The 12,565-nt window shown below is 47.2% G+C and overlaps 1 pseudogene; it reads right to left on the bottom strand.

Annotated features, from left to right (window-relative positions):
- Window positions 1-1,982: 1,982 nt before the first annotated feature.
- LOC148036796 (pectate lyase 1-like) lies at window positions 1,983-3,140 on the bottom strand (annotated as a pseudogene).
- Window positions 3,141-12,565: the final 9,425 nt, after the last annotated feature.

The raw sequence follows: 12,565 nt of genomic DNA on the forward strand, positions 1-12,565 counted from the left end.
ATATGCTATGGCAGTCAGGATACAGAAGTCGTGGGGTACACTGACTCTGATTATGCAGGACATGCAAATAGTAGGAATTCCACTTCCGGCTATGTATTCACCTATGTTGGAGGTGTTGTTTCTTAGATGTCCAGGGTGCAAAAATGCACGACCCTTTCTACTATAGAGGCCCAGTATGTTGCAGCCACCCACACTGAGGCTTGCAAGGAGGCGATTTGGTTGGGTCGTTTGGTTGCTGACCTTGGTATTGATGCTATCCCTACACTGCATTCGGATTCTATGAGTGCTATTCAGTTAGTTAAGAATCCGGTCTTCCATGCGAAGATGAAACACATTGAGGTGAGGTATCACTTCATATGTGGGGTCATTGAGGACAAGTATGTTGACCTTGTCAAGATCTCAACTGACTAGAATCCTGCAGATCTGCTCACGAAAAGCCTCTCTATAGAGCGCTTTGCCTTCCTCAGGAGGTTGGTGGGTGTGGGATGAGATGACATCTTTCCTCATCCTGTTGTACATGTGTACATGTTGTACTGTCTTTTTTTCTTTTCACTCCTCACTAGGACAGATTCGCCTTTAAGTGGGAGGTTGTTGGGGGTAAAGGTGCCTGTACCTAGCGGCCCATGTATTATTACACATGACAGTCACCACCACTGCACACTGTAGGTGGCGGGCGCCCGTCACTGACGCTTTATTCTTTATTCTTTTAGTGATAATTTGAATAAAGGAAGGCACGGTCACACATTGTGACTGTTGAAGTTCCCATTTCTTATCTCTCTCTTTCTTGCTCTTGCTTTCCCACCATAGCTCTCGGGTGCAAGTTTCGATCCTTCTCACCTTTCAATTCATGCTACCTTGGTTGGCATGTTATTTTACCTCTAGTTTGGTTATGCCTATGGTGCTCTCGACTACTCGAGAGGATAAGCTGATGATTTTGGATGATGCCACTTTGATGTTTATGCTCCAGGATGCTTCTTGAGAAAAAAGTAGAGCTCAATTCTTGGTTCACTATCATTTTCTTTGCATCTGGCATTTCACTTAACAAGGTTTATGCCCTATGCTACCCATTATGGGACTGATGTCTAATGTGGATACTTTTGGGTTTGACTGCAGTATGGCAGATGTTTGGGCTTGAAGAATTGACTTGCATTTGAGAATTTTGTGGAGCAGTTTACATTTGGTCAGCTTATCACTTATGCAGCTTGGATTTACCGTACTGTGGTTGGTTATGTCATGCAGTTGGCTACGACTCTTCTTCATGTGGGAGATTTTGCATCCTTGGTTGATTCCTTTATTTCCTCCCGTTCATTGAGGTTTCATGAGCCTCTACATCATGCTTCTACCACTGATGTACTTGTAGAGTGTTATCTTGATGAGCAAGTTCCCTCTGTTGGGACAGCCCTACACTCCTTGAGATCTTTAGATGTCTTGGATATACCTATTGATGAGGCTTCAGATGCTTCGTCTTCCTCTTGTTCTATAGTTTTACGCTTCCATTGTGGGAAGCTTGGGCATGTTAAAAGAAAATGTTTCAGATGGATTAGAGAGCAACATAGACATAGATGGACTCGACATGAGCAGAGAGTCAGAGATACAGGAGATGCAGCGGGTGTTACCATTGTTACTAGTGGTGAGGTACATGTTGTTACCCATGATGATGTAGTTGAGCATGTACTCCTATCATCTAGTTTCCCTACAACTTTCTTGCTCAGTGATATGGCCTATGCCTCAGATTGGCTATTGGATTCTATGGCATCTTGTCATGTTACTCCGCATAGAGCATGGTTCTCTTGTCATGTTATTGGATTCTATGGGATCTTGTCATGTTACTCCACATAGAGCATGGTTCTCTACTTACACGGAGTTTGATGGATGTATTTCTTTGGGCCTTGAGCAAACTTATGCTATTCTTGGTATAGGGGATATACACCTAGCTTTTCCTGATGGGACTTCTCTTGTGCTCCATGATGTATTACATGTTTCTATGCTTGGACTTGTTGGCATCTCAAAAGATTTCCTCCAAAGAGAGCACCAGAACATGATTCAACAAGTGGGGCCAATGAGCTTGTTGAAATGATAGGAGGTGATGAATTTATTGTAGTAGCACTCCTTGAGGCCAATAAGAATTGGTGGAACGTAGTGTCATTAAGCAACAAATCATTCTTAGACTCGATTCTTGCTGACATGTCAAAGGTAGCTGGTTTTGCTTCAAACCATGGAGTCACTTCCTTTACTCTACTCGCTATAAACACATTGCTCTCAGATATCACATGAGCATTAGCTCTAGCTCCAATTGCATAGTATCCCCAATTTGTATACAAGTTGTTTACCACATGGCACATACCTCACCTGCAATGAGGCATGCGTTGCATGGAGTCCTTGAACCAATTCCGGTACACAGTGACCCGCAGGATCTTGTCCTCGACATCGGCGTCGGAGGCACCGAGCAACATGTTGAAGTTGTAGTTCTGGAGGCGACAGTTTGAGATGGTGACATCGGTGGAGGCCTGGAGGACGGAGGCGAGGCCGAGCTCGCTGGCGAAGGAGGTTATGTGGTCAAGCTAGACGAGGGAGGTGCCGGAGAAGACATGGATGGTGTCGGAGCCACGGATGTTATTGACCTGGATGTTATGGATGATGACGTTGGTGACGCCCCCGAGGACGAGGTTGCGGTTGTTGATGGTGATATTGAGGCCGCGGCCGTCGATGGTGGTGTGGGACTGCACCCACAGCATGTCCTGCAGGCGGATGGCCATGCTGCAGGAGAACGTGATCCAGAGGCCGCCCGGGGTGGCTTGCGCCAGGTTGGTGGCGTATCGCAGCGTGCCGGGTGGCGGGTCCAGGGGCGAGTCCGCGTCACTAGTGACCACGTAGCTCTTGCCATGCAGGCCCCCCACCACCCCTCGAGCGTACCCCACCGCGCAGCTCACCAGCCCGTGGCCTGCCCTGCACGCTGAGAACTGGCACCGCGTCCCGTCCACGCTCATCGCCGGACACCCCCCGCCGTCTGGGATTCCCTGCCTCAACGCCACGTATTCATCGACTCTCGCTCCTGTGAGAGGAGCCGCAGACGCTGCCCACGTTACAAGCAGGCAGAGGAGGAAGAGGTTTAAGGAGGCGTTGATGATAGTAGGCGCCATGTTACAATATAGGAGTATTTGAAAGGTGAGGGCTAGAATTAATTATGGCCGCTTGCTATCAGAACATGCAGGGGTGCCGGCCGGGGATGACAGCATGCTTTCTACTGTGATGATGATGAGCCGGGGCGAAGGCGACCTTCACGGGCGGCAGGCGACGCGACGACTCGGGCGGGGAAGCGAGAGGCCTGCAGGCTCGGGCGGGGAAGCAGGAGGCCTGCACGAAGGAGAGGAGGGAGGAGAGGAGTAGGCATGGAGGGAGAAGAAGATGGAGGAGAGGGAGGGGAGGAGGATGACAGGGAGGGAGAAGAAGATGGGGAGGCGGTTGGGGGAAATGGGTCGTGAGAGGGGAGGGGGGATAGGGAAAGGTGGGGTGGGAAGGGGCAATGGGCAGGGTAGGGGTAGGGTTTGGGGGTGCCCGGGAAAGGGTAGGGGTAGGGTAGGCCATAGGGGGGGTGCCCAAGGGGTGAGGTAGGGGGAGGGGGTGGAAAGGTGAGGTTAGGGAGGCTAGGGTAGGGGCCCAGGGGGGGTAGAGGGTACCCGAGGGATGGGCTAGGGGTAAGGGCAATGGGCAGGGTAGGGGTGAGGGTTAGGGGTAGTGTTAGGACCCAAAAAGGAGGCGTACCCCCGTCCCGCGTGCGTGCGCGGGCGCGGGGTAAAAAAATTTGCCGTGACAGGAGTGAAAGGGCACCCGGATGTCAGTATGGGGCACGCGGATGCGATCGAGGTGTGTTGAGACACGTAAAATCAAAAACGGGTGCGTTCACGTGCGGGACGGGGCGCGTAAAAACACATAAAAGTAAAGAAAAATTAATAACTCCCAATCCGGATGCCAAAACGAAATTACGTAAAAACAAAAAGTGGACAGGACAGCAGGAGGAAGACAAGGAAAATATGCAACGGAGGTTTCGAGGGGGTAAAGGGCGGTCACGTGCAAAAAACACAAAAAACGAATCAAAAAACGCAATTAAAAATTAATATCGGACGATCCGTGCATCTGAACGAGGTGCAGGAAAAAGGAAAAATGTGTAGAAAGATGTGCCCAACAATCCTATTACATCAAAACATAGTTCCGACTGAGATAAGACGCGTTCACATGGGAAAAACCCAAAAAACAAACCCAAAAATGGGATCGAAAATTAATATGGGACGAACCGGTCACCGGAATGACATGCAATAAAAAGGAAAAATGTCCGCAGGAAGAGGTGGCACAGGGTTGTCATGTTAAAATGCAGTTTCGGTGGAAGTAGGAGGGGTTCCCATGTGAAAAACACCAAAAATAAGTCCAAAAACTCATTTAAAAATTAATAATAATAAATCCAGAAGGCAAAAGAGGGTGAAGGAAAAAGGAAAAAGGCAGGGGAAGGCACGAGAGACATGAATGTCAAATCAAATTAGAATTCCGATGCAAACAGGGCAGGTTCACATGGAAAAATATAAAAAAAACGCATGAAAAAGTCTTAAAAAACCGGAAAATTAATATTGGACAAACCGTGCATCGAAATGACTTGGAGTAAAAAGGAAAAATGTCAGGGAGAAAGTTTTGTCAGGGCTATGACATCAGATCACGGTTCCGAAGCAAGCAAAACGCGTTCATATGGAAAACCGGCAAATTTACGCAAAATGATTCAAAAATTAATAACTCGAAAACCGTGCACCGGAACAAGGGTAGGTGAAAAGGAAAAATGGTCAGTTCAAAGGGAGGAGTAGGGCTATAAGGTTGGATTTGGACTTTGGAGAATGTAGGGTATATTCACATGGCAAGACAGCAAAATTAGGGAATGAAGGAAAACTACAAGGGAACAACCCCAAGGGTGGGTGGAAAATGGACGGATGGGCGGGAAGGGATCCCATCAGGGTAAAAACAAGTCATGGCATAAAGGCATTAGCACGTTGAGGCATATGCAGAAGGGTAGTCAATATAAACGCGCAGGGACGCGTCCCCACACTTAAAACCTTAACGGACAGGGGTAACCGAGCAACAGGGACCTAGAACCACACAACAGACCAACCACTAACGTCCCCACACTTAAAACATAAACGTCACTGAGAAACAGAAGGTGTAGTTTTAGAAAAACTTGGCCCATGTTGTCGAGAATCAAGGTTGATTGTCGGTGGCACGTCCTGTCTGGAGGTACCAAGGCATCTTCACAGCACACATCCGTCATGGCAGGGACCACGTAGCAGCACCCAGGGAGGTAGCTGGTGGAAGGGATCGCAGAAAATTTGTCGATGATGAGGGATATTGCACTCAACTCACAATCACTCAAATGGAATGAAAGAACAGTCACTCACCCCAGGACTAATATCACTCGAGGAATAATGATTGAAAACCCATATCTCGTACCCAGTTTAGAAATTGACAGGGGGAATGGTGCAGAAGGAGTATGCCAGGGTGCAGAGTTGATGGTGCATTAGTGCGTCCAACCCATCTGGCATAAGTGCAAGGAGGAAGGAAAGGGAGCCTTACAGTGCAGTGTACAAAACAGGATGACGTGTCCTGTGATGACGGCAGAGACTCAGCCCGTGGGTGCATAGGAAAATGGGAACATACCTGACTCCAAGTGTCGTAACGTCCCTCAATCTCACCTCTACATAATTGATTGAAGAAACTCCAGTCACACTCAGTCCACCCTCTGTCTCACGCTCTGTTGATAGATACAGGAGGGCAGCCTTGTCTTGAAACCCATTGATGTAATCCTCACAGTCACGTGTGCAAAGGTTGTATGCCTTGTGCACATTTGATGGTACAACTATGCATCCCGCCTTGTGCCGGCATACGGTGCGAGAAGGAAGGCCAGGGAGCCTTATAGTGCAATGCACAGAAACAAATTGTGCTTTGTGCATTTAGAGGCCCATCCCGTGCGTGCAAGACTTCATTCACACTACTCACCTCTCATTTGATTTGAAGGGAAAAGACTGGTCACTCGACCCACCCTCTGTCTCACTCATTGTTGATAGTTACTCACTTCCCCATCCGGTTAGGATAAAAGCTCACGTCACTCGATTGTTTGTTGATGAAGATCGCGTCGTTAGTTGTTGAAGAGGCGTACCCAGGGAGGTAGCCATCAAATCGAACATTGTGTTGAATAGGACATGTCATCTACTAGAGGACAGTTAGACGCTCTGCAGAGAGACCCAGGACACAGCGTACCAAGGGAGGCACCTTCGGAACTGGATCCTGAGGATGTCAACTGATGAATCCACTTTCTGGACTGCTGGGTGTTGCCACCTTTTCCACAGCCAGCTTCCCGCCCAAGGGTGTGTGCCACCTTTTCTTGGAATGAGGCCTGCTATGGCAGGGAATTGCTTCCTTTTCTCCCATAACAAATTTGTTTTTCTTATCTTGTTTTTTTTTTCTTTTTTTTTTCTTTTTTTTCCCTATTCCCGAGGGTGTTTCCACCTTTTCTCGAAGAATAGGTCAGCATGACAGGGACCTAAGTCATTTTCTCCCATGACCGATATGTATATATATATATATATATATATATATATATATATATATAATTTTTATTTTTTTCTTTCTTTCTTTCTTTCTTTCTCTTCGAATTAAGCAAGGGAATGGTAGAAAGACCATGTATCAGAACCAACCTCGCCACTATTGCTAGTGGAAAATAGAGGATAAGAGATCACGGCTGGAAGGTAGGGTGGAGGGGACAGAGGGTTGTGTCCACCTCATCAAGAGTGGCTGAAGAACGGCTATCAGAATTAGCATCGTAAGAAGTATAGTGCCGCGCCAACGAGGGAAAGGATCAGGTGACCATGATTGTCAGGATCCCCAAGGAGGGAAGTACTTCTTCAGGTGATATCCATTGATCAGAAAGGGATCATCAGAGGCATCAACGGTCTGCACTTGGACAGAGCCATTAGGGTTGACAGCAAGTACCTTATATGGGCCCATCCACCGCTGTTGGAGCTTGCTAGGAAACTTGCCAAATCGGGAATCATAGGCTAGGACCAAATCACCTTCTTTGAACTCCTTGTGCTTGATGAAGTTGTCATGGTAAGCCTTGCGTCGAGCTTGCGTGGCTTCCATGCACTGTAGAGCCATCCTGCGAGTTTCGTCCAAACATTCCAGGTGCAGGAGACGGCGTTGCAGTGAATCATCGTCCCCCAAATGCTCTTTGACAGCCACTCTCAAAGAGGGTAATTCCAATTCAACAGGGAAAACAGCTTCTGTACCATACACCAGCTGGAAGGGTGTCTATCCTGTTGTTGCTTTATGGGAGGTTCTGTACGCCCAGAGGGCCTCTGTAAGTCAATCATCCCAATCATGACGATGTGAGGCAATCGTTCTTGTCAGAATCGAGCAGAGGATGCGATTGGTGACTTCGACTTGGCCGTTGGCTCTGGGATAATAAGGAGTGGACTTGCGATGGCGGATCTTATACAACTCTGTCAACTCTTCCATGACTTTATTAATGAAATGAGTGCCTCTATCTCTTACCAGCTCTAAGGGACTACCAAAATGGGTGATGATATTCTCGTACATGAACAGGGTCACGCTGTTACCATCGTCCCGCTTTAGGGCTTTAGCCTCACACCACTTTGTGACATAATCCGTACATACGAAGATGTATTAGTTTTGTTTCCTTCTGGTGGGAGGATCAATTGGGCCTATGAAGTTAATGCCCCACTTCTCGAAAGGCTTTAAAGGAAGGATAGGTTGCAGTGGCATGGCACTTGTCTTGGTAGGTTTCCCCATTCTCTGACAAGCATCACATCTTTTACAGTAATCATAGGCATCCTTGTAAATGGTAGGCCACCAGTATCCTACTAGCAGAGCCTTCCTGGCTGTAGCTTCTCCTGCAAAGTGGCCTCCACATGGCTCGTCATGGCAAGCCTTCAAAACAATCCCAATCTCATCTCCTACAACACATCTTCGGAGCACTTCATCTTTGCCTTTCTTGTACAATGCACCACCTAGCAGGGTGTAGGGGGCTGATTCTAACATGAGCTTCTTCCTTTCCCGACTAGAAATGCCAGGAGGGTACTGGTGGGTTGCTAGTAGATTGGCAATGTCTGCATACCAGGGAGTTATAGTTTCTACTAAGAATAGGGAAGCATCAGGGAGGTTTGGATCATCCTGCTCCTCGTCTGCAATTTGCGGGATACGCGACAGATGATTAGCCAGAACATGGGGACGACCAGGCTTAGTAATCACCTCAAAGTCGAACTCCTGGAATAGAAGGAGCCATCTCATCATTCGTCCTTTCGCATCCGCTTTGTTCATTAGGAAGGATAGGGCCTCATGATCCACTTAAAACTTAAAGTGGGTGGATAGGAGGTAGTGGCGGAACTTCTCTAGGGCAAACACCATTGCCAAGCACTCTAGCTCTATCACTGTATAGTTCCGTTCCCGATCAATGACTTTCCGGCTTGCGTAATAGATGGGTTGATCCAGCTTCGAGGAGCCCTTCTGGCAGAGAACTGTGCCTAAGCCTTCAATGGATGCATTAGTGTGGACATGGAACTCTTTCATCCAATCAGGAGGTTGCAGAATGGGTGCCTCAATCAGACACTGCTTCAGAGTGTTGAAGGCTTTGTCACGTTCTTTAGTCCAAGTAAACTCTGCATCTTTCCTCAGAAGCTTGTGCAAAGAGGTTGCCTTTGTTGCAAAATGGGCTATGAACCTTCTATAGTAACCCACATGGCCTAGGAATCCCCTCAACTGTTTGAGGTTGGTGGGTGCTGTCAGAGCTGCAGGGTCTGTTGATATCCCTTGTGCAAAGACAATGTGGCCCAACAGAACTCCAAAAGAGACCCCAAAGATGCATTTGTCGGGGTTGAGGGAAATCCCATACTCCCGGCATCGGTCAAAGCATTGTTCCAGGTGTCCCCAGTATTCACGGATCAAACTATAGACACAAAAGTCATCCAAATATACCTCAATAAAGTCATGCAGATGATTTTGGAATGCGGCCATCATGACTCGCTGGAAAGTAGCAGGGGCATTGCAGAGCCCAAATGGCATCACTCGGTAAGCGTAGGTCCCCCATTCTGTGGTGAAGGTTGTTTTGGACTGGTCTTCTTCTACGATCTGCACTTGGTTATATTCGTTGAATCCATCCAGAAGGGAATAAAGCTCATGTCCTGCCACTGTGTCCAATAGTTGGTCTGTGAAAGGAATCGAAAAGTGATCCTCCTTCGTCTTGGAATTAAGCTTTTGGAAGTCAACACATATTCGAAGCTTGCCATTCTTCTTGGGTACAACCACGATGGGTGAAACCCATTCACTATTTGCCTCTGTCGTTACCGTACTGGCTTGGCATCAGGCTCCAAGTCAATATGATGCTTACATATTGTGGGATCAATTCCCTTTAGGTCTTTGTAGGACCACGCAAACACGTCCAAATTTTCTTTCAACAAGTTGTACAAGGTTGACAACTCCTCTTCTGGGAGGCTACTACCCACCTTCAAGTGGCGTTCAGTACCATCTGCATCCACAAAGGTTAACTTCCTTTCACCTTCTACTTCACGGATGAAGGTCCCACGGACTGCTTCTGGATACAGATCTGACTCCTTCAAGGGAGTGGTGTCCTCTTCTGATGTTCCACTAGAACCAACTTCTTCTTTTGATGGAGACTTAGGTTGCTCCTTAAGATGTTGAAATGGGATTAGAGCTGTTTCAGATCATCCTCTTCTGTCTCTGTCTCTGTCTCTGCTTCTGTCTATGTCTCTATCGCGGTTTCTGTCTCTGGCTCTGTAGGAGCTCTGTAAGAGAAGAACATGTTCTCTATTTCATCTTCTGCCTATGTCTCCGGCTCTGCTTTGGTAATGTAACAGGGAGAGCAGTACATCCATGCTTCTATCTCACTGTCAAAAGTGATTTCAGAAATCGTTCCTGGTTCAGGCAGGAAGTATTCTCCCATTGACAGGGACTTTGCATCTTTTGGAAGTTGGCTTACAGTATCCACTGTTAAGGAACGTGCCACTGTTTTATTGGGAAGGATCTGTTTGACAGCATCTTTGTCTGCTGATGTTCCATCTGTAGCCTCATTAGGAGAGTCAGAAGATAATTCCAAGGAGGTGGATCCATGTCCTTTTTGAGAACCATATAGCTTCAGCACCACTTTATTGGTTCCTCTTCCCAAGGTCAAGGTTCCTTTGAACCAATCCGTCCTTGCTCGGGCTTCAAAAAGCCATGGTCTGCCCAGTAACAGGAGGTAGGATGTACCATAAGAGTTTGGCTTCACCACCAGATAGGTTAGCCAATAATCTTTTCCAGCCACTGTAGTCTTCACATATGGGAGAATGCCCAAAGGCTTGATTCTGCTCTGATCCGCCAATCTGATGAGCCATTGGGTGGGTTGCACACCTTGTAGGCCTAGATCCTTCATTCTCACATCCGTCATAATGTTCACTGATGAACCTCCATCAATCAGTGCATTTGCAATGAAACAGCCTTCAATCCACACGCCAGTCTCTGGGGTACCCGGATCTAGGAAGGCGTTAGCCACGCCCACTTCTTTGACAGGCTCTGGAGCTTTGTTGGACTTTGTTGCTGTTGAGGGAGCAATCCTTAATCCACATCTTCTTGTCAGTATACTTTTGAACCTTTTTCGGCAACTGGGAGACAACATCAATAATTGTCGGAATGTGAGGTTTTGTTTAAAGGTATCTAGATCTCTGACCATATCGTATTCCTTAATAGGATCCACTGGCTTCTCTAACCGGTTAGGGAATGGGGCAACACCCATTTTCATTTTCCTTGTTTCTTCCAACAAGGGCATCATGGGAACTTCTTCTGCCACTTGTGGCACTTCCTCCTCTTCTATCTCCTGGACCTCTGGTCCTATCTCTAGAACTGTCTCTGTAACTCTCTGTGGCACTGTAGTGCTCTGTACGGCACTGTCAAGCTCTGTTCTGTTCTGTTCTTCTGGTGGAAGATTGAACTTCACTGTTCTGGCAGGAGGATTATTTTCTTTCTGGATAGGTGGTTCCTTCTTCTTTGCACACGTGATGGCAACAACTTCCAATTCCACTAAATTGGAGGTCGGCTCTTAGGCCTTGGCCGAATTATCAATAGCACTGTTTTTCACTGGGGTTGGGCTTGGACAGTCTTTTGCAGTGTGGTCTTCTCCTTTGCATCGACTGCATAAGGGCTTGTAATCCACTGATCTTCTGGGATTTGGACAATTTTGTGAGATGTGTCCCTTTTCTCTGCATCTGTAATACTCCACTTCTGATCTCTGACCACCGCCAAACTGTCTTCCTCTGTAACTTTGAGAGGGAAACCTCCTTGGACCGAAATTAGGACCAAACTCTCTAGGCTTGGGTCCAATATCCTGTGTTGTCATTTTGGATTCCACCAAGTTGAATCTTGCGTCTTCTTCCTTCCTTCTCCTATCATGCATCTCCTTCAGAGAGCAAATATCCTCTGTATGGTTCTTTCGCAAACAGTAGGAACAGAAAGCTCCAGGGATGGTTGGTTTTCGTGTACATTCAGTGGCTAAATGGCTTGCTTGATGACACTTACCACACCAAGTATTTGACCGCATCACATCTCTTCCTGCTCCTGCCACATTGGATATGCTAGTGGTATTCACTTTCAGCGTCTATAGCTGCTCTGTAATCACATCCATCAACTCCTTTTTGATATTTACAACTGAGTTGGATAAGTAATCCTTCAAGCTTTCTCCTCTTGAGGTACTGGCAGTAGGGTTTTGAGGAGTCTCTGTAATCACTACATAAACAGGTTGGGCTGGTATAGAGGGATCTCTATTCTGGTTTTGATTCAGAGCTCCTGTTTGAACTGTTGGCTGTTGGCTCCAGTTGGTAGGGTTCCACTGTTGCTGCTGATTTGGCATTGGGGAAATTGGTTGGGACCATTGTTGTTGTGGTTGAACCATCATTTGAGGCATTGATTGTGGCCATTGTGGATTTGGTGCACTGTACTGTGATATTGGGGGCATCTATTGGTAGGGGTAGGGGACTGTCCCTGGGACTGCATTTGGTGGGTACATCATTCCTGGCATCAGAGGAGGTAGGACTCCTCTTCCTGGATTCATCACCAATCTAGCTTCCACTTCATCGTACAGTCTTGCACCTTCTGTTGCAGCCTGCAGTGTGGCTGGTCTTTGCAGCTCCACAAACTTACGGACTTCTGGTTGTAATCCTCTGAGAAACACCCCCTTCTGAATGCCATCATCTAGATTATGGTTAGTCCATCTCTTCAGGATGGATTCCATTCGTGAGACATAAGCTTCTACTCTTTCTCCAGAGAACTGACTTAAATTCATAAATTCCTCTCGCATCCGCTCTTCAAAACCTTCACGCCTGAATTTAGTGAGGAAGGCCAACTTCAAGTCGTCCCATGTGCCAAAAGTTCCTGCTGCTTGTCTCTCATACCACTGAAACTCCGCGCCCTTGAAAGTGGTGGGGAATATTGCCAACCAATGCTCAGGGGTTCTGGCATTGTTAGCCAC

The sequence above is a fragment of the Lygodium microphyllum genome, chromosome 4, assembly GCF_053477565.2.
Source record: "Lygodium microphyllum isolate KBCC chromosome 4, Lygodium_microphyllum_v1.1.10, whole genome shotgun sequence".
Classification (NCBI taxonomy): Eukaryota; Viridiplantae; Streptophyta; class Polypodiopsida; order Schizaeales; family Lygodiaceae; genus Lygodium; species Lygodium microphyllum.